Consider the following 26,976-nt stretch of genomic DNA (forward strand, 5'->3'; position numbering starts at 1 on the left):
TGTTTCAAAACGTGTTGCTAAGCATTCTTCTGTTGAGTGAATGAGTGATTCTATGCTTTCAACTCTGTCAGGTAGTGTATTCAGTTTGTTTAGCTTAGGATAACATGATGGACATAGATAAAAGAATGTATCTGAATTTTTAACGATATCAGCTAGGCTTTTGTTTGCGTTTAAGCAGGTAGGGTGGGCTAGATTGTTGCATAGGTGGCATTTGATGTAAATGTCACTTTCATTGATGGTTTCAAGACATCTGAAGCACATACAGGAGTCTGGGAGGTCATTGGTAGAGATATTTTTCTTTTGTTTTGGTCTGGAGTTTTTGGCTGGCATGGTCAATGGCAATAGTACACTAAACAATTACAATAGCTAGTTAATGTGATAGGTAGACAGTTACTTCATGAATGTTGGTAATTAATAAATGTTAATTGATATGTTAGAGAACAAATCAAAAGTAAGGTTACTTCTTACTAAAAACCAACCAATCAATCAATTGGTTATTCAAATCACTCTAATCAAGTAATTTTGCTAAGCAACAAACAGCCTAATTTCTTACAGTAATTACTAAACACACTGGTCAATTAAATTCACTATTTCACTGATTTTACTAATCAGATATTCAGTAATTACACTATATGCACTAAACACTCAATCATACTAATCAATAAAAACAAATAAATCAATTAATCATTTGATAAAAATTAATTATTTTAAAGAAATTGATTTGGAGATATCATTATCTAATCTTTGATATAGGTCTTGAGGTAGAAAGTTATAAGTTTTGAGATACTGAAAGTAATGAAGTATTACTGAGAGTCAGTAAGTAAAGGGTTATTGCTTTGCTTAGCTGTTGGTGATATCTGAGAATAGGTTTATAATTCCTAATAAACTGGCAGGAGGCCTCTTTTCCTGGGCTGGAGAAACAGCAAAGAACAGCAGTTTCTTTGTGTCAAACACTCTTTCCTCTTGAAAAGAATCAATGAGCAAGGGTTTACGCTGTCTTTCTTATTTTGTAGATTGAGTTTTTGAAATAGTAAAGATGCAAAGTTGCTGAAGGGGGGATCTCTGGCCCCTTCTTCAGCAGAGATAAACAGAACAATTCACAGGGAGGCAACAGGAAACTTTTTGTTTTTGTTTTCCCTTGATGAATGGGATTTCTGGCCCCCTCCTAGTTAATTAAATACACTTTCAAAGTTTGTTGCTTTAAGAGAAAGAGGCACGTAGATAGTCTTGCACTGGCAATTCAAACAGTTTATATTTTTACTATGTAGACTCAGATTTGTATTGCGCATTCGCTCCTAGCTTCAATATACTTCTGCTTCTATCACATGAAATAAAATTGCTTCCAATCTTCACAGAAGTTCAGTTATAACAAAACTAAGTTACTGTCCTTTTAAAGAGGGAGTCCGGATTAACAATTTGGTGAAGAGAGAAGAGGGAAGGAGGGGCGGCAGGGGAGGAAGCAGTCTGCTTCACACCCTGACTGCAAATGTCTGAAGACTGACTCACAGCTCCCGGTACTCACCGCCATGCAAGGATGGGATAAATGTCACTGTCTCACCCCCCTGCAAGGATGATTGTAGAGCCCCCGGTACTGGTGAGCCCCACCGCCTTACCTTCTAGTAAATATGGGTTGAGTTGCAGATTGTTGAGCACTTTTGATTAGAGTGCTTTTGAATTTAGCACTTACCGAGGTATGAGCTCTTTTCTGGCATGCTGATGGGAGGAATCGGAAATCTCCGAATACTTTTGAATTGAGCATTTACTGAGGAATGGAGCTCTTTTCTGGCTTGCTGGCAAGTCTTGGGTGTTAGGCTTTCCACCTCGCCAGCTGGACTCACAGGGATTTTCTTCCTTTACACGGAGCTTCTTAACACAGAGAGTGGAGCTCCCTGCTCATTGACGTAACTGTTGAGGTAATTCCCTGTTAGGTGAATGAGCGCGCACAGGGAGACATAGTGAGAGTGGTGAGGAATAACACACAACCAGCACACAGATACACTGTATAGTAAAATGTAGGTTTTTACTTCCAGTAAACAGTTAAGCAAAGTCCAACAAGCAGTCCAAGTCATACATGGTTAAAGCAGTCAGTTTTTAGTCCAGGGATAATCCAAAATCAAAGTCCAGTGTCATAAATAGTTCAGTAACAGACTTACATCAAATCCAAGAAGAACTATGATCAGCAACAGTCAATAAAGAAAATGCAGGAATGGCAACACTCTCGGAAACCAGGTTTCTGGCTCCATCTTATGGCCGTTTGAGGAACCACACCCAATTACAATTTTAGCATTCCCTTAAAGAGACAGTATTAAAGTGTCTATCCTGGTTTATATATTTCCAACCCAACTGTTAGGTGACTTACATTCTTAACAGTAACTTTTCTGTTTTAATGCTCCAATTGCTTGCAGGCTCCTTTGTTTTATTTCTTCATTTTATTTGTCACCGACTAGTTTTGTGAACAACTCAAGGAGGTGAGCATATCCAGCACACCTTCCTCTTCCTCTTCTCCTCACAACAGCAACCCTGTGAGATTGGGCTGAGCAAATAGAGAAGGACCGGCTCTAGTTGTGTTTCTCATTTGAGTCTCCATTACACTGATTAAAATAGTGCCTTTTGGCCACTAATCAGAAAAACAAATGTACTCATCTTGATTTGTGCTTTATGTTTTGTTAGGTTCATCAGCATAGGGGTGTCTGTGAATGCATATGTATACAATTGTATATGAGTGCTTTAATACGGGAGGATCTTCAGGATGCAACATGTCTCTCTTCACAAATTCATGGGTCCCAACAACATGAAATGTGAGTATTAATCCAAACTATGTCCAGACTAATTCTGATTCAGTTGCCTCAGTGCAATCTCTAAATGGAATGAACCTAACAGATTCATCTGAGAGCTGCACAAAGGTGGCAGACAAAACTGTTTGCCAAATTCTCAAGTTGCTGAGAATAATCATTTTTTTAAATTCCTCTCCCTTTTTATTTGCAGAGGACCACACTGGGTTCTATTTCTCAGTCACATCAACCTGCAACAGATTCTGTGATTGACTTTATTTCCATAACAAAGAGGTCTTCAGTCCACGTCTTATTAGGCATTTAATATTTTCTTCCAGCATCTCCCTCTTCATCCTAGCTGCACAGTTTGTTTGGCTACAGTTTCCTTCTTTCGTTGTGAATCTCCTACTGAACTAATCAAGGCTGAGAGGATTGAGGGCTGAAAAATCTTGAGCCATGCCCAATAGATTAAAAGACCTTGAGGTTAAGTGCAAAACAAAATACTCTTGAGTAGCAGTGCAAATCAGTGTTTTATCCCTTTTCCTGTTACTGAAAGGAAAGGTTAAGTGATTTAGAAAGCATTGCTTCATATCTAGCTTTAAGATGTAAGCTAAGAAGCTCTGACCTATTAATCAGAGAAGCTTCAGGAATAAAGTATCCAGTTACATAGGGGTGGGATACGACAGGGTTAACTACCGGTTTGGGATTTACGAGGTTCGGTGATTTATGATGTGCTTCCCTGCACGCTGCAAGCTGCGTGCCTGTAAATCGTCATCAGCATGCTGTGTGCATAGAAGCAGCCTTTGAAACAGCCCTCTTTTCCTGCTTTTTTTTCCCTGCAGTTGTGCCTCGTTCGGCAGCTGAAGTTGAAAAATTAGGAAATAAAGATCAGGTAAGAGCCCAGGTGGGTGGGTGGGCAAAAACGTCAGCAGATATAGAACCGGTTCTATGTCTGCTACTCTTCAGAGCTACCGGTTCTACAGAGGTGGACAGAACCAGTAGAAACCCACTCCTGCAATTACACATGCTTTTTAAACCCATCAAGTATAATTTTTGGGAAAAAGCAGTAAGAATAAAACAGGCAGGAATTTATCACTAATCAAGTAGTTTCTCCTACATTTACCTATGAAGACAATATGGAAATCCAGTTGGTTCACTAAGATAGGCCAATAAAAACATTTTATGCCAGTCCTTCACCACCTATACTAGCTGCCAAATCCATTTCTGGATCCAATTCAAAGTGTTGTTTTTAACCTTAGGATGACTTAAATGACTTAGGATCAGGTTACCTGGGGGAACACCTCCTGTATGTACCAGTTCAGACCTTACATCTTCCATTAAAAGTCTCTTCCAAGTCACCCACCGAAAGAGGTGAGGGTGTTGTCTTCAAGGAGAGAACATGCTACATGATGGCACTCTGTTTATGAAATTGTTCTCCAGAAACATTTAACTGACTCCCAAACTAATATCATTTCAATACGTGAAGTCCTTTCTATTTCCCTCACGGTTTTTTTTTTAACTTGACTCTTAATTATATTTTATTTATATTTTAATTTGTATAGTTTTAGATTTTGAATGGCTGATGCCTAGTTTACATGCAGTTTTGACTTTGCATTTTACTTGATGTTGTTTTACGGTTCTTTATTTAAATCACATTTTTAATACGCTTTATGGTAAATTGTGCTGAGAGCTAGGAATATCGAGTGATATTTTTTAAATAAAGAAAATAAAATTGGATAAACTTGGAAGAAAAACATCCTACAGGAAGGCAGTAGCAAATATATTGTTTTTCAGAAGACAATATTAATACGAGCATAAAGTGCTGAGCTTGACATGAAGAAGAGTTTGCTGTGTCTCCTTTAGTGGGACGGTAAGAGAAATGCATAAGAGACCATTCCATATGAAAAGCCTTTCCTAATAGGTTTTGTTCTACCGGATTGCAACAGTGGCTATTGCATTAATATTATATGCATCTTTTAATTTTCACTATTGAAAACATGACACAGGATGTCAATATTTGATTTCTAGATGGAAGAAAATTATAGAGTAGTAAGTTCTTGTGAAAGGATAAGAAGTACATCTCCATCTGAAGCAGGGATATTCATATTAATAGGAAGGTTTTCTCACATAAAATAACCTGAATATCTTTGATCAGTTCATGAGCTTATTTGATTTCAGTGACTATATTTTACATGGTCTTTTTTGTACATTTGATTGCTGTACCATCGTGACTGCCTTGTTTAGGGACCATTCACAATGATGAAAAAGCAAATTTACAACCAATTCTTTCATTTTTGACCTTTTTTATAAAGCAAACAAAAGTTGAAGTAAGATCAGTCGCAGATTCACTTAGTGATTGCTTTGCTTAATGATGAATTGCCAGTCCCAATAACGGTAACTAAATTAGTATTACATATGTTAGGATTTTAGGTTAGTTTTATTTTTTGTCTAGAATGTTTCCTGATCTGGCAGCATATTAAAAAAAAATGTGACTTTTCCTATTGTTTTCTCCAGAAAATGAGCACTTGATGTTTTTAAAAATAAAATATAGAAAAAAGCTTTGGTGATGCAGTAGTTAGAATGCAGTATTGCAGGCTAATTCTGCTGACTGCCAGGAGATCAATCCTTACCACCTCAAGGTTGACTCAGACTTCCATTCTTTTGAGGACATTAAAATGAGGACCCATATTGTTGGGGGCAATATGTTGACTCTATAAACTGATTAGAAAGGGCTGTAAAACACTATGAACGGGTATATAAGTTTAAGTACTATTGCTTTATATCAATGCATACTTAAAAAAAGTTTTAAAGAATTAGTTCATCTCATCTATCCAAATGAGTTAGGGTGAGTTATTTTCCTGAAAGAGAGGTATCCAAAATTATCGAGTGCTAATCTCTAAACTGCAATTTTTCAGCAATTATATCTTCTTTTCTTCAATGTCAGTTTGTGAGAGAGGTGTTAGGCTGAGAGATAGCACACTGCTCAGAGTTACCAAGTGAAATACATAGATTGGAATGAGAATCTGAAAATGAGTATTTTAGTTTTAGGCTGGTTCTTTAATCATGATACCACATCAATGGCTTGGATTATTTTGGTAGACCTAAATAGTGTGTGCTCCTCTCAAACAATGAAATTAATTTGAAATATTTTATCATTGTGTTCAAGCCCAAAGGCCGGAAGATAAATAAGGACCAAGAAAAATTTATGCTGACTCCCATATAGTTAATTCCCTTTGTATGTACAGCACTGAAGTTGACTCATGTGAGTTGGCTGACTCTCTGAACTTTCTTAAATTAGATGTGACCCACAGAGGCCTAAAGCACATTGCTTTAACTTGTCTGTTTTTAAATTCTCTCCCCTAAGCCCTGTTTGATTATGAAAAGTTGCCCTGTGGAATGAAGTTGGCCTCTGGCTTATGGAAAATGTTCACAACTTCAAAAAGTGGCTTCTTGAATTGGCATCTAACTGAATTATTAGAAACACTCAGCAGCTGGAGGGGAAGAATTACACATTAAAAAGTTACTCATTAGTTTTCTTCCTCTTTGAGGTAGGGTTTTTTTAAAAGAAAGGCTTACATGGGACTGATATATAAAAGAGAGATGAACTGAGAAGAAACAGAAGAAAATATTTTTTTTTATAAAGCTACAATATAGCCAGTGACAAGAGATCATTGTGAAAGAGGCAAAGTCAAATGGCAATGATATCCAGCTTCACTCACATCAACACCCCAACCCATCCAGAAGAATCTTAAGGCAATTTACAAAAAATAAAATACATTATGAAAACAAACTACTACCTTTTAGGGAGAATGGAGCAAAGTGGGAAGTAAAGAGCCTCAGAACAGACAAGAGTGTTTTGTAAACCTGTTGCAACTTCTAACCATTCCAGTTTGGTAAAACAGCAGTAGACTCAGGGTTACCACAAAAACTGAAGACAAGGTATCTAAATCTTAGGGGTTGATGACAACACATAAATATATTTGGATTCTTCTTTATTGCGAAGTTTTGTCTTTTGCATAGATAGGCTTTACTTCTCCTTGAAGTAAACCTTTTATCTCATTTTGCTGAGTCCTTTGAAGGACCTGTTATCCAGTTTCTAAATGTAGGAGTTTGAGTATCTGAAATGTGAAGCTAGACTGTATTAATCATTTTGAAGAAAGGAACACAACATGTACTTCTCAAAAACAACTGAAAATCTGGTCTTGTTTTAGATACATTTGAGTATCCACAAACTTTAGATACATTTTAAATCTAGACATATTCCCCCCCCCACAGGGTGCTTTCTGTCCCCCCCCCGAAAAGAATTAGAGAGAGATAGCCAGTGAAACAATTCTCTTGGCACAGGAAAATAAGCCAGAATTTTTAGCTTGATTTTTGGGAGAGGACTAGAAGGCAGACCTGAGTACTTTTAAAATAAAACATTGTGCTTCTTGTACTAAAAAAAGAATTCTGAGAATTTGGACCACTAAATTTTGGCAGCGCAAGCAGAAGATTCTAGAGTTGCATAGAATATATGGGTCATAAATTGCTTACACTAATTTATAACAACTTGATTAATACAAGAACTCCAGGTACAGAAAACTAATTAATCTCATCTTCAATTTAATGCCTGATTGGATGAGGCTTTTTCTAAAAAATAAATAAATCTAGAGATAGTGGAAGAGATATATCTGGCATGATTTTATCTAAAGATATTTACTGCATGTTCTAATACAGTGGTCACCAAGTGGTGGGCCACAGCCCACTGGTGGGCTGTGGAAAATTTTTGGTGGACCACAGAAGAAATGCCCCCCAAACACAATTAATCTGGGCTGCGCAGTTCTCGCACCTCCCGGCTCTTTGAGGGACCCTGGAGTTAGGTCCCTGAGTTGCACGCACCATCCAGCTCCCACACACAGCAACAGTAGGCAACAACAGTCCCATCCCCGAGCACTCACTGTTAGCTCTCCCCATTAGTTCTCTAGCTTTGAATTGTTCCTGCCTCTCTCTCTCTCTCTCTCTCTCTCTCTCTCTCTCTCTCTCTCTCTTTCTCTCTCTCCCCTTCCCCACCCCCAAATAATCACTGGCTGTGGCTGGGTTTGGCAGCAGCACTAAAGCAAGCAAAGTGCCCCCAGGGACACCTTTCCTTGCCTGCCTTCAGGTGAGGCTGGAAGAGCCCCTCCCCTCAGCTTTTCCTCGGCTGCAGATCTGAGCCTCTCAATCCTCCACCCGGGATCTGTTATGGAGCTCCCACTTTCTCCCCTTCCACTCCCCCCAATTAATCACTGAGGGCAGCAGTCCTTCTGCAGGCAGATGCCTCCTGAGAGGCCCCTGGAGTGGCAGCTGAGGGGTGCTCCAAGGAGAGCAAAGCCCCCTTTCTGCCTCTGCTTGTCCCAGCGGCAGTTGCCCCGAGGCACCTCAGCTCAGACACACACATACACATCTCACCCGCTCTTCTGTCTCTTTGGAAGGTGAAGGTGGGGAGAGGCTTCCAGCCCAGAACATTTTACACACACACACACAGAGAGAGAGAGAGAGAGAGAGAGAGAGAGAGAGAGAGAGAGAGAGAGAGAGAGAGAGAGAGTGTTTGTGTGTGTGTAATTTTTTAAATATTAAATTTATATTTAATATAAAAATAATTTTTATATTAAATATATTATCTTTTTTAAAAAATTCATATTAATGGTCCTTGGGTTTTAAAAGTCTGAGTTTGGTGGTCTCTGAGGTACAAAAGGTTGGTGACCCCTGTTCTAGTAGACACTGTTAGTGTAAAAATCAAAGGCGATTTTAGCCATAGTCAATCACTCCCTTGAACATTTCCAGACAAAACAATCCAGTGTGGTTAGGAGCCTATCTTTTGGCAGTTTGTGACTCATGCCAATTTTGCTGACTAAAAACCCTAACATAAGCCCTAGAGTTCTATGACTGATGCTGTTTTCTCAATTTTAACCTCTGTAACATATACTCCTTACAAAACAGCCATCATCTTCATCTAGGGTAGAAATACAGAAGTGGATAGATTTACAAGCTGAAACATTAGTAGTCCCAACATGAGATGCAATAATTGTCTATTTGTGGCAGGAGGTCTTTTCCTTTCCTCAGGATAATCACTAATCTTTCCCTCCCTATTGATTTCCACAAGGATGAATAAAAACAGTAAATTGGGGATCCCAGGATGCAACTCAATGCATTTGTTCTTTGCAGTTACCCATGAAGGTTGTTGGTATCTGTTATGGATTAGTTCATAAGCAATGATGTTATATGACATTTGATCTTTATTTCAAATATGACCTATATCCATGAACCGAATAAATACATAAATAAACAAATCTGTGGGACACTTTTTCTGCTTTGTTTTCCAAACTTGTGAAAGACTTTGTCATAAATTAGAGAGTAAAATAAAAAAACCAGTACTTTAATATTCATGAAAATTATTTCTCTGGATCTGTCAAAAAAAGTAGCAAATCAACACACCTGGGTATCAATGGTAAGTTTGCATTGTTGCTGAAATGGGAGAAAGAAATATACTCATGGAGTTGAATTTGGAAATGTTTCTATACCAGAGGAGACTTTCCCCAAATCATTTTGAGGAAGTAAATAGAAATGTGGATCTCATTTTTAATGGACCTAGAGATTGGACTTAGATTCATAAATGAACTTCAAAAGTAAGTGACTCACTAAGACAACTGTGATATTGTCGTTTACTTTACTGGATAGCATCTCTCAGATTTTCATTATTTCCAGGTGAATGAGTTACTCAAGTGTGCCATTTTGTATTGTTCATTACAATTAGAAAATATATGGAGATAAATGGTAGAATAGTCCTTTGAGGTAGTTTTCCTATATCTTATTAAATATATAAGGAGAAATCTTGCATTCCATAATGGTGTCCCCAGATTTTAACTTTTTAAAAAAAATAAAAAACTTTTCTGCTGTGTTCCTATGTAATCCATTCTGGTTGTACCAGACCTTCTTCATGAGAGAAAAATGGAAAGAGAGAGAGTCAAAATATTGATGAGTAATGATTGAAAGTTCTATTATCAGCACAAAGATTTTAAAAAGAAATAAATTGAAACATTGTTGAAGTTCCTCACTTATGGATATAAACACTTAAATAAAGGTCTTGTTACCTTCCTGGAATCTCAGGGGAAAATCTACCTCAAAACCATTTATTTTATTTTTCTTTCCTTTTCAACCTATGCTCATGCAGAGAGCAGATTTTTTTCCAGAGGAAATTTATGCCCACTTTTTAAACAAATATTTTTAAGTCTGCCTAGCCTTAACCAGGGTAACATGAAATGAAATTGCTCTGGGACTGAACCCTATGCATGTTCATCATCACTGTCATTGGTGCTCTGTTATGGATGGATCACAGAGAAAATAGATCTCTATAAATCTGCTGGCTTTGGCAGGAAAGGGGAAACAAGTTGTGACAAATGGCTAAAACTTAGCATCCCTTTTGTGGGTCTGTTCAGTCTTCCTTTCAAAGTTTGTTTTCGTAAACCAACTGAAGCTAACCAAGATGTCCTGACTGAAGCCCAAAACAGGGACAATCCCAGTCAAATGTGGATGCAATATAAATACCATATAAGTTTTAGTTCCCAAATTCCATATTCTATACTTGCCTGCAGGAAGGAAGCAAGCTCATTGATGTTACTTACACAGAAACATTTGAAAGAACTGATGATCTGGTCTTTCAGAATAGTTTTGGAACAACGAAGTGGGGGGAGAGTATCTCAAGCAACCAAGAGGATTAATTTTGTGGAGGATGAAATAAACTGGGAGGGGCTCCTACGAAGGTAAGAAAAAAAATGGAAGGGGAAGGAAAATGATTGGCCCAGGATTTTCTTTCCACAGAAAGTTTTGGGGATCTCCAGAACTTAAAATGCAGTAGCCTATGAGCAAAAACTTTGTCAAATATGACAAAAATGTGACATAGGGTTTCTGTGGCATGTAAACACAAGGCATTCTGCTCTGTTCTCTATGGAATTATGTTTTGTCTTCACAATTACCTCACTAAAGGATTTTCTATGCTGGCTTCCCAAGAGGCAGAGCCAGCTCATTTTGGTTGGTTATAATCTGTCTCTAATTCATTCTCATTAATAATGAATAAGTATTTATTGTTTTTAGTTCAGACATAGTTATTCAGCTTGCCTGGAATTAAAGGTGATGGGTTCTTTTTTTTGTAGATTAGGTTAACTGCTGGAAAGAGATCCCCCAAAATGGAAAAATTTAAAAGAAAGGCCAAGGATTGAAAGGTGGGTAAAATGTATGTAATGTAGTGTAAAAAGGGGAATGTGAAAGAAGATGGAAAATGAGGCTTGAAAGAAAGGAACATACACTGTGGGAAAATTTGGCCAATTATATTTTCTGCTGATGAGGGAGAGAAGTTCAGGGAGTGTGTCTGAAAAAACTCAAGCAAAGCAGGTTGGAAAAAAATGTGTGCTTGAGAGAACAGACTGGCAATGGAATTTTCTTTCAGAAGAAAACAATTGGAAGGGCAAAATATAAAAGAAGGCTAGGCTGATGTTTGTTTGTTTATTGATTTATCTGCAAAGCTTATAAGCCACTCTGATGTTCCATTGATAGGAAGGAAGTATACAAGTGAAAGACATTTGGGGTTGAGGGCTATAAGTCATGGACCAAGGAGTTCAGCTATGTGAGGTCAGGAGACTAAACTTTGACAAGACACTCTGTCATCTTGTCACTTCTATTATAACATGTATGCCAAAAAGAGAGGGGTGGGCATGACAAATTGAGAGAAAAATATGCAGTTACTTCTGTTAAGTGGGGGAGCATATTAATTTGGGTTTTTGACAGAAAGGCTTTTGATGTTCCAAGAACATTTTAAATAGGGGTTGTTGGGGTTGTTGTATTTATGTGTATGAATGAGGGACAGAGAGAATTATCATTCTGAAAAGCCTTATTGTGAGCATATGATTTTAAAAAGGACCCAGTGGGTTATATTAGATATATTTCTTGTTATAAAGAGGCCAGAAATAGTGGCTTATCACTATACTGACATACTTTTAAACAAAATTTTGTTAAAAATTCACAAATGACTGGCTATTTTTTCCATGATATATGTTTAATATAGAATATCTCTAAAAGGCCCTTTTGGACTGCTTAATTTGTGGTTATTTGTTCTCCATTTCCTGATTACACTTTGCCTCCAAGTTCTCTACAGCTATTTTTACATCTCATTTGCAACTCCAGGGACCATTTTCTTAGGGCACTGAAAACAAAACTTTCCTTCAGTTCCTGAACTTGGGGGCATCTGTGTCATTAATATGTGTCCATTTCATGAGACAAAGATCTGTACACTTCCAGTTGTTGCACCACATGTTAAACATACCTGAGACATGATTCAGTTAATTAAGAAACTAACTTGGTTGAGATGACATATTATATCCCACACTGAGCCACAGATTATTTTAGGCTGATGTAACCAGGGTTCTTTATTCGTCAGCCAGTGGGAGAGCATTTGGAGAACTGACTTGGTTTTGCAAATACCTCAAGCTCTGTTACTAGATTGATGCCATGAAAAGAAGGTCTGGCATCAAAGAGAGTTAATTCAGAAAGAAAACAGCTAAGACAAACTTTCCCTAGGATTAATAAGAAAAGAGAGAATATGATGGAACAAAAGCCATTTGATATGTTGCTCTTTGAAGTCAGAAAATGTGCATTTTTAGGAAGCTAGGGAAGTTCTGTGATAACTCAACAGATTGGCTTTTACCCAAAAAAGAACTGATTACCTGAACAATGGCACTGTATGATAGTCCTCAAATAAGTAATAGACCAGAAGTAAGAAATATTTTTCTCTCTAATTGGTAGCAGAGTAGCCAACACACATACACACACATGGACCCTAACCCCTTTCTATAGCTCAGCAACCTCACACACAGGCAATTCTACCTTATCACTCCAGGAACAAAGACTCAAGTCACAAATAAACTTTTGCCTCACTGGCCTTAACATCAAGGGTGATGCAGGTCTAGAAACCTGCCTAGACAAATTTCTGGGAGAGCAATATTCCCATCTTCATTCGGCCAGGTTTTGCTAACATATATCAGATGTGCTTAATCATCCAAAATTCATGAATGAACAGGCAGCTCTGGCATTCACCTGCAGTAGTTTGAGTCTGGATGTCTTGTCAATCCAACCATCAAGTCCCCATGACAGGGTTACTGAATAGAAAAAGACCAACTTGGCACCTCTTGGTGAGTTCATATTTTTAAAAGAAGAAAGCAGTTTACTTCAAAATTTGATCAACAATCACCCCAACAATATTTTTGAAATATTGTTTTAAAAATAGCAGGATATAAAAGTACAACTCCAAACTGGCATTATGAGATAATCTAATGCTATTTTATTTTCTCTTTCAGGATTCTCTCACTCTACACAGTATACTTTGTCTAATGTCATGATGCTTAACTCTGATTTATCTGAAGATGTTAATAGGGTGGATTAAAATAAGCCTTTAAGAAGAAAGGCTACAGCTGCCTGTAGATTGCTGTGAAACTTTTTTGAATTTGCAGAAAGAATTTTGCTTGACCATTCTTCAGAATCTTTATAAGTGTTTGATATTAAAAAAAAACTGTTATCAGAAAGGTGCCTTTATTAAACTCAGTTCCATTTTCCCTAATATATATCCTTCATTCTCAATTACATTTTCCTTTGTGTGGAAGAAAACACTTGTGATTTTATATTTGTAATTGAAACTAATAATAACTTTAATAATTTAATAATTAATAACTGCCAGTCAATAAATGCTATAAAGGGGTTAATGTTGCAGTGTTAAACTTAAAATAATCTCTCTCTCTCTCTCACTCTCTCTTTCTCTCTCTCTCTCTCTCTCTCTCTCTCTCTCTCTCTCTCGTGTGTGTGTGTGTGTGTGTGTGTGTGTGTGTGTGTGTGTGCTGGAGATATAATCTTCCTCAAATAACTACATCCTATAGTGATATCTGGCACACCTCATATTATTCTAAAGAGCCTGAAAGGAGGGGAATTTAGACTTAGCTGCTAGAGATTATGATTTCGAGAAATTGCTTAACTTACCGTAATAAAATATTGACATATGTTTTTATGTATAGTACAGGTAACCTGGGTATAATGCAATGCTTATTTAAAAACAGAAACTACTCAAGCAAATGAGGATAAATTAAAGGCTAGATTACTATGCTTCTGTACAATGCTTCTCTACCAGAAGTGGTATTCAGCAGGTTCTGACCAGTTCTGGAGAACTGGTAGCAGAAATTTTGAGTAGTTCAGAGAACCGTCAAATACCACCTCTGACTGGAGATTTTACAGTATCCTTCCCCTGCCATGCCCCCCCAGCTGCGCCCACAGAACTGGTAGTAAAAAAAAAAGAATCCTACCACTGTTCTCTACATAATATGATTTTATGATTTTTAAAAATTTCTTGATTGACAATAACAAGAGGCACATATTTGAGGAATTTTAACTCAGATAGTGGTCAAAAGTTTAACAATGCAGTTGTGCAGAAACATGGTAAAATTTGGCTTTGTAAGCCATTTGGGTCAGAAATTACATACAGGAGCTCCTCTGTATGCAAACCGGTATAAGGAACCAAATTATATATGAATAGCTGGAGAAAACTTACAACAGAAAGTTGTGGACACTAGTAATTTTCTGGAGGAATCCTTGGGAAGTAATCAGATTAGGAATCCCTGCCAATGAATATATTTCTCCATTTAATAATTACCATCAAAACATTGAAGGATTATTAAGCAGGTAATAGAACAGGGTTGGTGTGTATTGTTCCAAAGGATAAGTTTCAATTCAAATTATGGAAAAGGAGATAGTTCAGTATGAGGGAAAAATAGATTTGGGTTGCAAACATTCAGATGATCATTAAACAGTAATAGAAAGATTTAAAATAATTTTCGTCCCTCCTCCAAAAGAAATCTAATGCCCCTACATATTCTGTTAATGGATTACTCTGTCCAAGTAAGTCATTGAACACTTGGGTGCAGTGCATGATATTCTTGATAGGCTAAATGATCAAAATTGCCTTTTATATCCTGAAAAGTGCTTTGGATTATGTAGCAGACAAAGAAAATCATATTTTAGCCTGTATTGTTACGTGTCCTCATCTACAAACATCAATTTTCCATATATAGGAAGAATACATTTACATAAGAATCATGAGAGATATACTGTATACCGGTAGTCCTCAACCTATAACCACAACTGAGCCCAAAACTTCTATTGCTAAGTGAGGCAGTTAAGTGAATTTTGCTGCATCTTATGACCTTTTTTTTTTTTTAATAAAAGTTTTATTTAAGTTTTCACAAAACAGAAATACAAATAAAATATTGTTTTTTGAGAAAAGCGTGACCCCGGGTTATCACTTCTCCATATAGACATAAACTCAATACATATTTATCTTATACATTCTAATCCATATCTTATAACTATTTTCACAATTTTTTCAATAGCTATTCCCTTTCTTTACTTCCTATGGCCTTATTTTAAATTATCTCATTCCTTTCTTAATTCAATTACATATCTTTTTCTAATTTTTAAAATCTTTCTAATCAATGTTTTTATACTTTCGTCTGTCCTGTTTACAATTTCATATAATCTTTTCTCATAAAACAAATTTTCCCCTGTAATTACTAGACTGGAGTGTAACACCTTTGTATCTTTTTTCAAATCTTGTTTAAAAATTTAAGTTACACCTTTACAGTTATAACATTTATTTTTTAACCTCTATTTTATAACACATACCTATTGTCAATCAAATTCTACTTGGTACATTCCCTTAAAAATACACACTAAATTCTTAAAAGAAAAAAGTATATATGTATATATCTCTGTGCATATATGTATAACAATAGTAAATGGAATAATTATTCTATTCAAGTAAAGCTCTGACATTAATATTAATAACAATCTTTTACATTTCTACTTCTTTTAACAAACATTACCTAGTGATATCAGTTGTCTTTCACTTTAATCATCTATATTTCATATTTTACTTATTACTGTCTTTAAATAAAAAACAAAACAATAGTTATTAACAGAAGTCAATAAAATTATTATTCTTATTCAAATTCATCTTGTCAACTGATAAAAATCTTCCATGTTTCTTTTCAGTTTTTTTAACTTTCTTTTTAAATCATTGAGAGCCTTATTCTCTTTACAAACAAATATTCCATTACACATCGATACAATTTTTTTCTATCTCTTTAATCATCTAAACATATTTTCTAACCCTTTTCTATTTCTAATATAACAATGCTATCCCATGCACCCTTTCAAAATCCTTTCCTTAAGTTAAATTTTAACCATTGTCTCTGTGTCTTTTAAATAGGTTTATACCTTTAATTCTTGTACGCTTTTCCTGTACCTTTATATCTTGTTTCTGTTCTTTGTAGCTTCTTTTCCTTTCCCTCTTCCCTCTCTTCTTCTCCCTCCCCTTTTTATTCCTTTTTCTATCTGATTCTCCCTTCTGTGATCCTCCCTTCTGCTTCTTCCTGATATTATGATTGCTTTTCAAATTACTCTTTTTTTTTGGTTGTTGCTTCAATGCTTAAGTTTTTAACTCCCTTTCCCCCCTTTCCCTTTTTTACCCCACTTAAAGTTGCTTGGTCATTAAAGATGCCTTCTTCTTTATCCCGCCCTTTTTGTTCTGTCAGTGTTTCTTGTTGTTTTTCATATTTCAAGATCTCCATTTCTAAAAATTGAAATATGAAGCCAAAAGATCCTCTTCCCTCTTGTGCTTCTTCTTTTTGTTCTTTAAGTCTCATTTTTAACTCTTCAAGGAGTGATGCCATTTTAATTTTTTTTTAAAAAACCCCAATTGATTTTATTTTGTTTCATTAGAATGCACTATCCAAAATTCCAGGAATCATCCAATAATCCAAAGCTGTTTCTTGCTTCTTTTCTCCCTTTCTCTTTCCAGGGGCTTTGTTATCTTGAAACAAAGTTTCAGCTACAATGTATCTTTTGCAAGCCTTGTTAAAATTCCACTATCAATTTTTTTAAGTTCCAGGTGGTCTACTCCATTTTCCAGATTCCACCCTCTTGTTTCCTTTTTCCCCTCCGCTGCTTTCTTTCTTTTTTAAAGAAAATTTTTAAATTATCCAAGAATCTTTATCCCTTTGGCACTTTATTTTCAGCTAGAAATAGCCTATTAATGTCAAAGTGGATTAGTATCAATTTCTTATTTGAATCTCTTCTTCTTAATGTTCCAAATCAATTAAAACTGTCAATATGAGAGGAAAAAAAGCCAATTCCATTTCCTTTCCCTTTCTCTTTTGCCGCTTAAGATCTTTATTAGGAATAGTATTAGTCTTTAAAATTCAGGTTCCAGGTACCTTAAATAGATGTTCTCCATTCAACCTGGTCAGTCAAACTCATTTTATGACCTTTCTTGCCCCAGTTGTTAAGTGAATCACTTCAGTTGTTAAGTTAGTAACCTGGTTGTTAAGTGAATCTGGCTTTCCTATTGAGTTTGCTGGTCAGAAGTTTGCAAAAGGTGACCATGTGACCCCGGGACGCTACAATTGTCATAAGTAGGAGTCAGTTGTTAATGTCTGAATTTTGGTCACATGACCATGAGGATGCTGCCATGGTCATAAGTGTAAAAAATGGTCAAAAGTCACTTTTTTCAATTCCATTGTAACTTTGAACGGTCACTAAATGAACTCTTGTAAGTTGTGGACTACCATTACAGTGGATGTAAAATGTATACACACCCCTATTAAAATGCCAGGGTTTTAAGATGTAAAAAAGCCAGTCCAAATTAATCACCTCAGAATTGTTCTTACCCTTAATAAAACACATTACCTGTAAATTCAATTGAAAAACAAACTGAAATAGTTTAGTGGATGGTGTCCACTACAACGCCCCCCCAAAGGGAATAAATACTTGGAATACTTTGAATATATTGTGCGTAATTTGTGCTGAGGTAATGTTTAAGTAGACATTAAGTAATATTTATTTCTCTTTTTTGATATATTTTTATTGAAGAGATTTTTTTAACAAGATACAACTAACTCCACAACACTTTGTTTCCTAGAAAAGAAATGAAGAAAATAAGAAAGAATAGTGAGTAAGTCATGAAAATAGAAAAAGAAATACAAAAGAACAAAGAACAAAGAAGTGAGTGCAATATAAAGAAGTGGCTTTCACTCTTTTTGACAAAGGTTATAAATATATTTATGTTTTGCCCTTTCTCTCTGTCACTCAGCTCACACCCATAAATCAATCTCATTTCTCTCTCTTTTTTTAAAAAGCAAAAAATGCATAAGGGGTTTCCAGCCACTGATAAATGTAGTTGTTTATATCACCCAAATTAATTTTGCAGTCTCTACTAGTTCTGACACTTTCAAAAACCATTCCTTGTTGTGGGTATTTCAGAATCTTTCCATTTTTGTGCATATACCGGTAATAGTCTCACAACAGTAATCCTACACAAAAATAATATTTTATGGCTCCTTACTGATTGGCTGTCCAGCAAGAAAAGTTCTGACTTCAATTGAATATTAATCTTAAAAATTCATAGTCAACAAATTTTACATGTCTAATTTTAAACTAAGGATGAAAATAAAAGGGTCACTTTAATGAGATTGGGATTTAATGAGGGAGAGATTTATTTCAAAGCATAATGCTGCTCTTTGCTGATGTTCAATAAATAGATATAAACCTATATTTTCTCTCTTGTACTGAACTGAGGCAAATATGCGTTTTCTCTGAACTAGGGGTTGATTGGGAATTTGCTGGGTGCAAAAATAATCTGTAAATTACCTAATTCCAAGCAGCTTTCAAATTAAGTAAAAAAAACCATCAGTTTGTTTGAGCATAGCATGTTATGTGAACATAGTGGTTGTGTTTTGCTACTTAGGGATTTGGAATTCAAACACTTCATGAACCAAGCCAAAAGATAAACACAAGCTCATATTTTAGAATGGTTTCTATGTAATAAGAGATCCGTACTCTTATCAAATCTGACTTGGTAAACTTCATCTGCTTTATTTATCCTTGTTCTTTTCAGTGGTTCCAAGATCTTTGTTGGTTAAATTGACAGATATTGGATTACACTTTGCTAAGTTACTCTTTAATAAAAATTGAAAGCAGAGACTTACAGCCTTTAATTCTGGTAAACAATTAGAATATATTATGATTCCACCATACTTAATTAAAACAATTGGCATAAAGTTATGTACTTGTTCAGGGCTGCTTGTTCTGCCTCTTGGAGTGTGGTAAGCGTATAATAATGGTTACTTCCTCTTAAGTCAGGATAGCAAAATTATTATAGACTTTATGAAGAAGAATGCTGATTTCATGCAGCTCTTGGAGTGTAGGGGAAAACATAACACTGATTCATAATCCTTCCCCATCATAAGAAATCTGATCTAGACAATTCATCAGGCTAAAATATAAAGTATAAATGTGGTCAGTTAAGGTGTGGATTTGTACTTCTTTCCTCCCCACATGACACTTGAATTGAGGCCAATATAAATTGGCTCCTTATTTTTTGAATGATGCTACTGGAGAATTCTGGGAAAGTTCAGAGACCAAACCCCAGGAAGATGTAAGCATGTGGCACTGAAATCATTGTATGACTTGTTTGAGTTTACCTTATTTTATTTATTTATTTGATTTGTCAATTGCTTACAAGATAATAGGTATAAGTATATACATAGTAATGAATACATGAAATGGGTACATATAAGAAAAATAAAAAAAAACAAAAGGACAGGGACGGTAGGCACATTGGTGCGCTTATGCACCCCCCCCCCCCCCCACAGACCTCTTAGGAAAGGGGTGAGGTCAATAGTAGACAGTCTAAGGTTAAAGCTTTTGGGGTTTGGGGAAGAAACTACAGAGTCAGATAGAGTATTCCAGACATTGACCACTCTGTTGCTGAAGTCGTATTTCCTGCAATCAAGTTTGGTGCAGTTAACCTTGAGTTTGTATCTATTGTGTGCTCTTGTGTTGTTATGGTTGAAGCTGAAGTATTCATTGACAGGTAGGACATCGCAATGTATGATTTTATATACCATACTTATATCAGACCGAAGACGGCGTAATTCAAGGTTTTCTAAGTCTAGAATTTCAAGTCTGGTGGCATAACCTTAGCATGATATGTGAACTTAGCTATGTTAGTATGATGTGAAATATCAAACAAAGCATCATTTAGTATTATGACAGCCAGACTATGATGGCTATTTCAACAAAAGTGGTTTAACAAAATATGATTTCATATGACATGTCAACCATGCCATAACTTTAATTATTCCTATTCTTATTATTGGGTTTCTTTATTCCATTTTTCCTGAATGTTACTAAAGTCCATTTTGCCTTTTTTGACATTTTGCAGTGTTTTTGAATATTTTAGTGGAGTTGTAATTTTTTCAATTTCCTAAATCTCTAAAGCAGGAAAAGATCCATCTGCTTCAGAATATGTATGTTATAAGATCAAACTTTGTATGCTATTTTAGTCACATAACTTACAGGCACATCAATTAAAGAATAATTAAACAAAAAAGAATCTTCATCAATATGAAGAAATTCCAAATATTTGTGCCATTAAAATTGGTTGTCTTCTTATACCATTCACTGGGGGCTGCCATTTTAGTAAAAAGCAGTTGAATATAATATACATTTTGGGGGCACTTTTATAGTCTATCATTGATTTGGTTGAACATCTTTTCCAGAGCAAACTAGTATTGATTAAGGCACCATACCTCTATCCAGATGCACTAGGTGCATTTCTCTGTTCTGAAAACCATAATCCAAGCAGTGTATAAATCCCACTTAAATAACTTAAAAAAAATTGTTGGCCTTTTGCTGAATTCAATCCCACTGTGACTGAAATAGGACAAGTGAGGCTACTATAATTCTGAACTAATTTGAAACTTTTAAATTAAGACTAAATGCCAATCAACTTGATGTCTTCCACATAGCATATGACTAGGGTTCTTTTAATGAAAAAGTCTTCAGATTTTGGAAGCTCCAGCTACAACCCATTTGGAGATTGTCAATTGGTAAAGCTACCCTACAGAGATTGGGAAATCCATTTATGTCTTATTTAAATAATAGGATGTAACATTGCATCAAGGAATAAGGACAGACTTAGTGTGTATCTGCTTCTTTTCCACCATTGCTTTTTTAAAAAAGGGGAGGGTGACGGTGGGAACCCCGCAGATGCTGAGACCTTCCCTCACCAGAAGGGCTTGGCTGACCCGGTGTAGGGACGAGGGCTAGCAGGGGTGGTGTTTGTGTGTGTGTGTGTGTGTGTGTGTGTGTGTGGAGAGAGAGAGAGAGAGAGAGAGAGAGAGAGAGAGAGAGAGAGAGAGAGAGAGAGAGAGAGAGAGAGAGAGAGAAACTCAGCTTGCTTCCCTTCTGCTAAGAAAGTTTGCAGCCGCTCTCCCATGTGCACTTCCCTCACCATGAAGCTGTTTCTATTGGCGGCTGGAAGCGGCTGGTGATTCTGCCTTTTGGGAGCTTCCATCCGCCAATAGAAATGGCCTTGAGGAGAGTGCGCATGGGGTGCTCCTCTCAGGAGCGCCCCGTGGGCAGCCACACCTCACCCCAAAGCGGCTGGTGACTCTGTCTTTGGGGAGCTTCCATCAGCTGATAGAAATAGCTTTGTGGCAAGGTGAGTGCGTGTGGGTGCTCACCCCGAAGCCATTTCTATTGGCCGATAGAAGCAGCTGGTGACTCTACCTTTGGGGAGCTTCCAGTGGTGGCCTCATGGAGAGGTGAGTGTGCATGGGGCACTCTAGGTGGATGTTTGCGTGAGGAAAGAAATTAGGTCACCCCTGAAAAGACATCCTAGCCATTTTTTCAGGGCTCAAAAAAAAAATAAAAAAATAAGACCCGGCCTTATTTTATGAGAAACATGGTAGGAATACAACTTCCTTAATATAATGCAATTATCCACTATCGGAGCTGTTAGTTTCACTATATTGTGCATTTATCTAAATTAAATGCACGATAGTATGCAAACCAAATATAATTAAATCACCACAAAAAATAGCAATATCTCATAGATTTATATACCACTTCATAGTGCTTTACAGCCCCCTCTAAGAAGTTTTACAGAGTCAGCATATTGCCCCCAACAATCTGAGTTCTCATTTTACTGACCTTAGGAGAATGAAAGGCTGAGTCTACCTCGAACCAGTCAGGATCGAACTTATTTAAGGAGATTAGTTTTGGTTGGACAGAGTAATTCCTTGAGATATGTTTGGACCATTTACTAATTAAACTGGTTGTGTCTGGAATAGATTCCATTGAAAATATGATAATACACTTATTGGCTTAAAATAAATTAATACTTTATTTATTTGTTCTGGAACAGAAACAACAATTTGCTCACCCCAGTAGGTGTAAATTAGCATAGCTAAAGTGGAAAGGATTGCATTATCATACATTATTGTTGTTGAAAATGGTTAAGTCTTGAGTTTTACATAGAATACTGCAGAATGAAGATTTTGCATTTCATGCTGTTTGGCCTTTGTCCTCTTTTCCTCTGTGCTCATAAAATAAATATTGGCCAATGGAAGATAAGATTTCAGTTTGATGATGTCAATCCATTATGTCAGAATAAATCTTTGAAATACCATGGTACTCTGTAGGAGAATATGGGGAAAACTGATTCACATGGTTTTTACTATAACATAATATTCCTCCCAGGTTTCCTATTTTTAGGTGAGATTATGAAAACACTTCCCCATGAAAGTTCTTTTATTATTTAATGTATGGACAAAGATATGGACATACCTTATTTCTATGAATATAGCTTTATAAAGAGGTTTGTCTCCATCTAAATTGATAATAGGCAAATCCCCCATGGGTTTTTAAAAATCTCATAACATTGTCCTACAAATTGTTCTGATGGAAAGGATCAGTGCAGGGTATATAGATGTATCGCTTGGAGAAAGAATGGAAGAATATGTGTCCAAGTAGTTTCTTAATTGCTATTGAACTGCTAACCAAATGGAAAAGTGCCTGGCATCAGAGTGGAGTAGATTATTTTTTAAACTCTACCAAGTTTATTTTCCAACATTTCTGTTGGTCCTGACAATTTTTATGACTTCAGATTTTGCACTTGTCTTCACTTTATTTGCATACAGATCTCAATTCTGACTTTGTTGAGTTAAAAAGTATTCTGTCTCTTAGAACAATGACATCTGACTACATATAGATGCAAAGTTTTTTTTTCCTGAGCTGTTTTCCAGGCTCCTTTCTACTGCCTGGCAGTATGTGCACCAAATTTATGAAAGTTGAGTAGGATCATACCTATTGTCCCTAATTTAATTCCTTTCTCTTAACTTCTTTTGCTCACCTGATATCCATTTTTATAATGTACAGAGATGTGGTGCAGCTCCTCTACAACAATGCCACCAGCTCCATCCACTGAACCACTGGCATCATTGAACCATTTTCCACCCAGGTGGATCTCCACTAAGGATCCATCCTCTCAGTACTCCTGTTCTTCTATGCATGGCCACAGTGATTGAAGACCTGCAAACGCTGCATCCGTGGACCTTAATCTATACTGAAAATGTTCTGAGACCTGGGATGTAATTGAGGGATTGGTCAACCAATGAAAGACATGGCTCGACAAATTTGGACTGCAACTTAATTTGGTGAAAACTGAATACCTGGAATACAGCATCCAGATAGACACCATCATCAAATAGCTAAAAGAAAAGTTCAGATTTCTGCAGCTATGTACTTTTCTACATTTTTACATTACTCATCTTGTACAAGGAGTTTAAAATAATTCAGGAGAGGTAACGTGGGCAGATGTGTCTGTGTTACATATTTCCCTGTTTATTATTGCTATTTTTTACTTCTAATTTCTCTGTTTCCTTCCTATATTTACAATGATATACTTGATAGTTGTACATAAGTGCATATACATATACACACACTTTATCAATAATTTTATTGAAGTTTTTAATGAATATGGTAAAAAGCAATACAAACTAAAAAAGTAGAAATAAAAAGAAGGTGCAGAAAAAAAGAAATAGAAATAAAAAATAAAAAATAGATGAGAAAAAAGGGCAACAAAGACAATGATATAAAAATGGCTTTCAACCTCCACCACACTGAGCATAAACCAATATACTAACTTTTCTCCTTCTTTAATCTTATAAGTAAAAAAAATTTCTTTTGCCCCTAGTCTTTTATCTGTATGCAGTCCAAAAATCAACATCTTTTCAATCTGCAAAACATTCATTATGAGTTACCATAAATATCAAGTACATAGTTTATCCCTGGTCAAATAGTCCAGCCTTATCTTCCATAATTTTGTTTTGCACAATCTTGACCGTTAAATCATTTCAATGGCATCAGAATTTGATTTTTTTTTTCATTTAAAAGTATTCAAAGCTTTCACTCTTCTACTTTGTAAATCCCATAAAGATGAATTGTCCAGGATTTTGTGTTTTAGCTATTCCATGTTCTCATCCTTTTCTTTTCATAAAAAGACATTGTCCTGAATTTTTTTTGTCACAACTGTCCATGTTACATCATTTTTTGGATTTATCTTTTATGTTCTCAATTTGGTAATTTCAATTTGGTTGTTTTCTATGCCTTCAAACAGTATAAATGTCTATGACAAGTAAACATTTTTAATTGTTTATCCTTTTTGAGTTATTAGTTATTAGTATTTCAGTCATGTGTCAAAAAACTCTCTAAGATAAAATAGCATTATAGCTCTTATAGCCATTTTAACACTTTTCTGCATGCTTCTTTAGTTCCTTCTAGTGTTCCCTTTACAACGTTAATCAAAGTACAGTTCCTAATATGGATTTATTTCCATTTCAATAATTTCCCATCTTTATTTAATAATATACTTGTTTTTCAAATGTTACATCCTCCAAAAAGAATGATAATCCAAATCTCTGTGCTTTCCCAATCTGTTTAAAACTTTCTTAAATCAAAATCTTTTTTTGCCAACTGTATATTATTTCAAATTATTAAATCTTTATTTAAAAGTTCTTAAATCTAAAGGAAAAGGTAAAATTGTGTCAAATTAAGTTTGCCATTTAAAAAGTCTGTAATAGTCATAAAGAGGTTAAATTTAATGTTTCCAAATTAGATTAGAAAGTGAATTTGACTGGTTTAATGCTTATGGAAAGACTCCATTGTAGCTAAGAGCAAAGATCTAATTTCCCTGGACTCAATCCATGGTAGAGTGTTCTTTTATGGTCTCCTTATAAGGAGCTGCCATTCAGAACACTCATGGGTGATCTCCAGATCTCAGCTTCTCTGAAGAGATTTGAAAGTTGTCTACTCATTGGTCTTTTATCTTTTAGCCATGACTCATACCAGAAATGTATGTGTGTATTCAAAATAAAAGTATAGAAAACAAACAAAAATATAATATAAAAAAGAAAAGGAAGGAAATGAGAAGAAAACATAAGCTTTTTGCTTTGCTTTCTATTGAGTAATTATTCTTTTCCCCATCCTCTTTGACTCTTTACGTTTCCTAAATCCAGAAAACTTTAATTCAATCTTTTCTTCTTTCAACAAAAAAATCCATATAAAGTTTCCAGTTTTTCTAAAAGAAAAATTAATGCCTTTTTCATTTTTCTCTGATCAGGCAAGTCAGTGTAATCATTTCTGCAAGTTCATTTAATGTTATCATCTAATCTTTCACTGTAGGGATTTCATTACTTATCAACTTTTTAAGTACAACAACCTTGCTGGAGTTACCATATACCATATTAATCCCCCATATTTCATGTCCATAAAACCAAACAAGAATATTCTCATCAGGATGTTAGTTGTCAATATCTTTTCCACTATTGTATGGATTTGCACCAAAAGTTTCTTTGTGTTTTCACAGGTCTGTCTTTTCTTCCTTGTCATATTTCCAAGTCTTTTCTTCCTTGTCATATTTCCAATGATAGTTATTCTTTGGGTGCAAACTTTCAAATTCTACATAATATGCCATGATGTCTTTCTTCTTCATGCTGGCTAAAGAAAGAGCTTTATGCTACATTAAAGTCTTATTGGGCAATTCCTCTTACTTAATTATATGTAAATATATTTATTTCTCATTTATTGGTCCATAGTTTTTCTTGTTATTACGACTTTGAATGCTTAAACAGAACAAACATCTTGGCTTTTAATTACATGGCGACTTCACCAGTTTGTTCAATTATTATACAGATAAAAAAAAAAGTGCAGCGAAATTAATAAGCATCCTCCTCCTTCTTAGTTCTATAGCATACTTCTTCCTTTATCTTATCATTCTTTTGGTTGAAAAAGTGACAGAGTAAATGAATTTGAATAGGTTGAATCTGATAGTGTGCTGTAAGCTTTGGCTCAGTTCCAAAGTGCTCAAAGATGGTAAGCAGATCCAAGAAAATACTCTGCTGCTACAAAGCTGTACTTAAATCCAGAATTATTATCTATTTTATATAACTAAGACTTTCCCTGTTGACTATATGAAATAACAATTGTATCTTGGTGTGGAAGATTTATGATAAGATTTCTTGTATTACTAAAAATAAATAGCAGCAACAATAGGAAAGAAACATCATTGCAGAAGGAAAGGATATTAAGCTTCCCACCATCATTCCCTACAATGCTTATTTGTGGAAATCGTGCTATAATTGTAGGGATTAGTCTGAGATGATTTTTTTTATGCTCCAAATCCTTCACCTAACAATCAGTTGAAGGGACAAAGGGGAAGAGACAAAACATTTAAAGATCATGTTTGTATTCTTGTATTACCCCCAATTGTTGTAGTTTCTCCTTTAAATCTGAGTTTGTGGAAATGAAACAAGCATACAGACAAGCAATTTCCCAAAGGAAATGCTATATCTTCACATCCTATTAAGTTCACTTCTAGCCACAATTCCCCAAAGTCAGTGTCTGCTGCTTTATCCTCCCTCCTTTTATCACAGGGGTTGGCAATCTTTTTGCAGCTACAGACACAAAAATATTTTTAAAATATATTCTGGTCCCAAGGGCCTTTGGGAGAAGAGTGGAAGTTTAATGAACTCACTGAAGGAGATTATAGAGGGATGTTTTAAAGCAGCATTTCTCTCTTTTTATAATAACATTTTTTCTTAAAATTTATAAACACAATGGTAAAAAAAAAAACTAATACAAACTAAAAGGAATCTAAAAAATAAAAAATGCAGAGAAAAAGAAAAGAAGATAATAAAAAACAAAAAAGATGTATAAAAATGCCCCCTCCCTCCAGACAAAAATATATTCAGAA

General features: G+C 35.5%; 1 long non-coding RNA gene across 1 annotated transcript; it reads left to right on the top strand.

The window, feature by feature from the left end:
- Positions 1-1,059: 1,059 nt before the first annotated feature.
- On the top strand, positions 1,060-24,390 carry LOC148126307 (uncharacterized). Its single transcript, XR_015742597.1, has 4 exons — positions 1,060-1,594; positions 2,671-2,798; positions 10,940-11,008; positions 23,103-24,390. It is a non-coding gene; the product is annotated as an uncharacterized LOC148126307 (long non-coding RNA).
- Positions 24,391-26,976: the final 2,586 nt, after the last annotated feature.

The sequence above is a fragment of the Pseudonaja textilis genome, chromosome 3 (assembly GCF_049901715.1).
Source record: "Pseudonaja textilis isolate UNSWEBS1 chromosome 3, rPseTex1.2, whole genome shotgun sequence".
Classification (NCBI taxonomy): domain Eukaryota; kingdom Metazoa; phylum Chordata; class Lepidosauria; order Squamata; family Elapidae; genus Pseudonaja; species Pseudonaja textilis.